Below are 6,067 nucleotides of genomic sequence, written 5' to 3'. Positions count from 1 at the left end.
CCCATCCTTTAGGTCCATCCTTGTACCCAAGAAATCTTCTTCACACATATTAAACCATAAATCCTCAGCTAACCGTTCTCATTTTCAACCCATAATCTCAAAAACGTACACCCTAAATCTCAGTACATATGAACCCTCATTCTCTCAAATTATATACAAAACATTCCAAACCATTAAATACTACTCTTTCATAAAATCAAATTAATTAACAAACCATAAACCCTTAAACCCCTAAACTTTCAAAAGTATATACTAAATATTTGTCAATTTTAAATTAATATTTACTATTTTTGAAATTATAAACTAATTTAAAATAAAAACCAAATATACCTCACTAGATCCTAAACACTAAACTAAAATTCCTACAGCTTTAACCCCTAAATCCTAATTTCTGAATACTAAACTCTCAAGAACATATCCTAAACCCAAATTCTAAATCCAAAATACCCCAACCCTAAGTTAATCCTAAACTATAATCCTAAATTACAAATTCTAAACACCCAATCCAAAAAAAAATAATTACTACATCAAAAACCATTCAACCTTAACTGTGCCTTTGTTTAACTTGTTTAATTAGCATGACTTATTTTAAAATATATTATGTAACAATATATATATATATATGTATGTATGTATGTAAAAGGTTTTAATCAATGGGCCAATGTATATATATATAATAGGACAAAACACGCATATAATACCGTTGCTAAGTTAGATAGGATTGTTATATAAATGATTTTTTAGTGGTTTATTAGTGATCACAAATAAATACAATAGTGTGAAAAGTAAGAACAACGACGAGTGAAACCTTTAAAAGTATGATTTTTTTAAACCATGAATAGTAATCAGTAATCCAAATTTTCATATGGTAATGTTGTTTTTTTTATAAGAAATACGATTTAAAGATATTTGCCTCAATAGACCGAGATCGAAATGCGATAGACTAATTTTTCTACTAGTTTCACGCCTTGCAGCCTAAGTTTCTGTATTATAGAATTCAGGAACTCACCGAAGCTTCTCGTGGGTCTCAAAAAGATACTCAGTTGATTCTTATCAGTGAAGTTCACACCAGATCGTATTTTTTTTAATGGACCCTCTATAATGCACCAACACTAAAACACTCTCCTCACTAGCCATTGTGTGTCACTCTAATCAGAGGAATTGACGTTCACACCACACCTACACACATATGGTTCTTCATAATTCGAAACAGATAATTTCGAATTATATGTACGTATCTCGAATCAGCTATATTCGAAATACATTTTGAACTGCTTCCCTTATAATTCGAATCGGTTTGATTAGACTGCTCTTTGCATAATTCGAATTAGTTGAATTCGAACTACCTTGGATTCCATGCATTCATAGTTTGAATGGGACAAATTTGAATTGACTTGGTTCGATTTACTTGTGGTTTTTAGTTCGATTTAGGCTGATTCGAATTACATAAAAACATGCTTCTGGGTCATTCTTATTACGTTTTTTGCTTTGTCAAATTTCTGTAATTTCTCCTACCATTTGGTTTAATATTGTGATTGGCCCTATATAATATAATATGAATTTTTAAAATACATAAATAATTTAGTGTAACTACATTTATTGATATAACATATATCAAATAAATCTCAAATGATTAACTTAATGTATGAAAAGGACAATTGCTATAATATGATTACAACAATTATTCATAATTTTATTCTCCCCCTTTGATATTATTAAGATATTAAATATTCATTTTAATATTATTGTTTACAGAAGTCCACAAATACTAATTCGCATTTTTTATCATTTATAATATTCGAAACGCCTTTTTTGATGACTCATTTTTTTAAATCTCATTCGACTATTTGAATTTCAGGATACTGTATATATCTAACATCTTTTTTTAACCCTTCTTAATTAAAAAACACAATCAACAAACTAACTGTAAGATTAGTTTATCTTTTATTAAAAATAAAGTTAAAAGACAAAAATTAACCCCTTAAACTGATCTAAACATTTTAAAACATAAAAAATTTGACATAGAGAAAAACACAAATTACTTCTAACACTGGACTCAGATATTAAAAGTAATGAGGCATGCATTACGTATACCCATATGCCCAATCCTTTTTTTTCTCCACACTATTGGATCTTTTAATCACAGTCCAACCAAACATGAACCCATTCTTCTTAAAAGATTATCATTCTACCCAGATCACCCAATCTACATGTTCATTATCAAAGGCCCATCCAGGTAATTATTTAATGGCCCCGCCCATTTAATAAAAAATATTATTAATTACACCAGCTATATTAACGTTAACTGCATTCATTATCATTAGAAAATTTTTTGCTAAGCAAGGACAACTGGCACAGACCCTGCCAACTGCAGGGTCCACGATGACTTTTCTTGGCATCATCAACCCCCATTTTGAGAACGCCAGTACTTCTCTGTGGACACGCATTCCAACCACAGGCACCACATGTATCATCCGCAGGTGCGGAAGGATTTTGCATTCAGCATAGTAGAATTTTTCTCTAAATAAAAACAAGTGGTTGCTTTATTTTTTCACTTTTTACTTGGAGCAAACTCTCCCTCAAATTTATTCTTCCTTTCACTTTCACTTTCACTTTCACCCTCTTTTTTCAATATCTCTCCTCTTCTCAAGTTAAATTTTAAATAAGTTATCTATAATACTTTTTTATTTTTAAATGATTTGTTTTGATATTATCTTAAGTTTATAATAAAATTTTTGGTATAACTAATTAGCATTAGATATTATTAAAATTATAATTAATTAATTATTTAGAGAAATATAAAGATGATTATTTTTTTAATTTATTTCAAAAATTCAAAGAAAGCATATAAATAGAGAGAAGCATTGTATATACAATGCAAATTGATACATATATATAGATATTCTATGTGTTTCTCTGCTTGATCGACACGAGATGTGCTGTAGACAAAGCAGTTGTGTCTCAGGGCTTATCTAAAGTATGTTGATAGCTTGTTGCAATAGATCGTGACTCAGCGACGTGTTCCACAATATAATTCAGACCCGTATAGTGTCATTTTTTGTCTTAATGGGCTTCTATAATATATTGTTTGGAGCGGGCTGGAGGTAGGAGATGGCTTTGGGTTGTGGTGTAATGGTAGAAGGGTTAAGAAAATAAATTAATAACCAACTTGGGTTGGCCGAGTGGTCAGCTCACTCGTTTGCTTAAGTAAATGTCAAGGGTTCGAATCATCCTTGTGCATACAATAATCTATTGGCCAGTAGCAGACCTTTAAATGGAGCTCAAATGTTGAATCGTTCCTTTTACAGAGTGACGAGGTGTGAACCCTTTTTGACTCGGCGGGTTGACGTTGCTGTTGTTGCGCTAGATTTGTAAGTTGGATTTAGCGGTTGAGTTTAATATTTATTGATTAACATTGTTGGTCTGTGTGATTTGATATTGCTTAGTTGTTGTGTGGTCGACTTATGTATTTTTCAAGAATTGAAGTATAAATATTGAAGGGTTATAATTTTGGTATAGGATGGGTTGTTGGGTGGAAATGTGAATGGATTTCTTGGTTTATAGTAGAAATTGTAAGGCTGGTGGGGGGACTTATTATTGCGTTACTAATGCTATATAGTACATAAAAGTTGATGGTTGAATTTTGTTTTCAATTAGAGTGTGTTTGGAAAGTATAATAAGATAAGAGAAGAATTCTTGAGAGAATTGAGTTGAATTCAATTTTTATCACAATTTTCATCTTTGGAATGAACTAATTTAAAATTAAATAAAATTGAACTAAGTTTTATATTTTGACAATTTTAACTTTATCAATCTAATATATCAATCTAATATTTTTTTAGTACTCTCGGTAACTTGATAGTTGGGTGAAGGCATGATGTCGATGAAAGAATTAGGGTCATAAGGGTATTTGTTGTCTTTTTAATTATTTAGAAAGACATTTATAGTAATATATCAATTTAGTAGAATAGAATTGGAAGTGAAACTAAAACTGGTCTAAATTGTTTTGCGCTATAAAATGAGAATTAGAATTTTATAAAGAATTTTTTCTACACTATTTTTAGTATTAAAGCATGAAAAAGAATTCTAATTCTTAAAAGAATTGAATTTTTATGGTTTCTAAACACATTCTTAGTAAATTATCTTACATTTTCCATAGAATTTTTTATGCGGAAAAATACAGTAGTGCAGTGTTAGAACAAATCAGTTTCTATGCCTTAGAAAGAAAATTGTAGTTATCAAAATCAGACCGTTATCATCTTTTTTTTATCAGTAAAAGTTGTATGTGAATATTGGAGTGCAAATTGCCAATATATGTACTAATATTATCAACAGATGCTAATTTTTTGTAGTTGATAATTCAAAGAACTTTGAGCATGAGTGTTGTTTTCAATGGAATTTGATTGTCTATTTAGTGACAAAGAGGATGAATGTGATCCAGTAAACATCAAAAAGTTGGTTTCTACATCGTCTTCTGATGATAAGGATGGCAGTGAGGAAGGGACCGAAAATGAAACACCCAGGAGGAATGGTAGTGTCCTTGGCATGGTCACAACAGATAAGTTGTTGCAAAGAGAGTCTATGTCAGAGGAAAAGACTTATGTTGCGTACAAGAGTTTTGACAAGGTAAAGGGGTTTGTAGTTCATAAGGTTGACTTTGGTCGTGTGAATGGTGTGTTTGTTAGGGCTGTAATGACCCGACTTCTAGCATGTCATGATCACACTAGAGATTAAGCGTTAATAACTTGTTTTCCTTAACTTTAACTAGTATTTATTATAAGAGCCTGATTCGCTGTTAAGCGTAATTATTTCATGGGATAATTTTTTTAAAACGCGTTTGGGTTGATAAGCAGATACATTCATAGATAAAAACACAGGTAACAATAGATAAAACAGAATCAGAACTTTCACGTATATACTTCGCATGTTCATTAGCATCACTACTTATGAAATCTCTAGAAGTAGCAAAATATTAACTGTTTATATAAATGTACATATGGTATTCCCTAATCTCTCTAGACTACACAAATGAAGGAACAACACTCTAAGTCTTCAAAAACGTGAACAAAGTTGGTGTCATCAAAATGCAATATATCATTTATCATTCCTCTACACAATCATACGTCATTACTGGACTGTCAGTACTCCATCTGAAGGGGAAAATGGGTAAGAACTTGGGGGTTTTTAATAAGATCGAAGTTATTAGTTAAGTTCATTAACACTTTGTTGTTTACCAGATAAGCAGTAAAATACAAAAAATAGTACACAAATAGAGAATGCATAGAAAACATCACACAATAGATAATACAAAAAATACACACACATCCACACAGAATGCATAGCAGAAAATGATGTGCAAACAAGTATGATGCATGTATGACCCTACGCAGGTGGTGCACGAAATTGTGATCAATACTTTTCACAAATCAAATAATCCCCGGTAATGAATCCAAAAACTTGGTGTTCAATACCAGGGCAATAAACACAACTTCGCACAACTAACCAGCAAGTGTACTGGGTCGTCCAAGTAATAAACCTTACGCGAGTAAGGGTCGATCCCACAGAGATTGTTGGTATGAAGCAAGCTATGGTCACCTTGTAAATCTTAGTCAGGCAAACTCAAATGGGTATGGTGATAAACGAATAAAGCATAAAGATAAAGATAGAGATACTTATGTAATTCATTGGTAAGAACTTCAGATAAGCGTATGAAGATGCCTTCCCTTCTGTCTCTCTGCTTTCCTACTGTCTTCATCCAATCCTTCTTCTTCCTTTCCATGGCAAGCTTAAGCAAGGGTTTCACTGTTGTCAGTGGCTACCTCCCATCCTCTCAGTGGAAATGTTCAACGCACCCTGTCACGGCACGACTATCCATCTGTCGGTTCTCGATCAGGCCGGAATAGAATCCAGTGATTCTTTTGCATCTGTCACTAACGCCCCGCCCTCAGGAGTTTGAAGCTCGTCACAGTCATTCAATCATTGAATCCTACTCAGAATACCACAGACAAGGTTAGACCTTCCAGATTCTCTTGAATGCCGCCATCAGTTCTAGCCTATACCACGAAGA

Source organism: Arachis duranensis, chromosome 10 (assembly GCF_000817695.3).
Source record: "Arachis duranensis cultivar V14167 chromosome 10, aradu.V14167.gnm2.J7QH, whole genome shotgun sequence".
NCBI classification, from domain to species: Eukaryota; Viridiplantae; Streptophyta; class Magnoliopsida; order Fabales; family Fabaceae; genus Arachis; species Arachis duranensis.
This window is presented reverse-complemented; position numbering follows the sequence as displayed.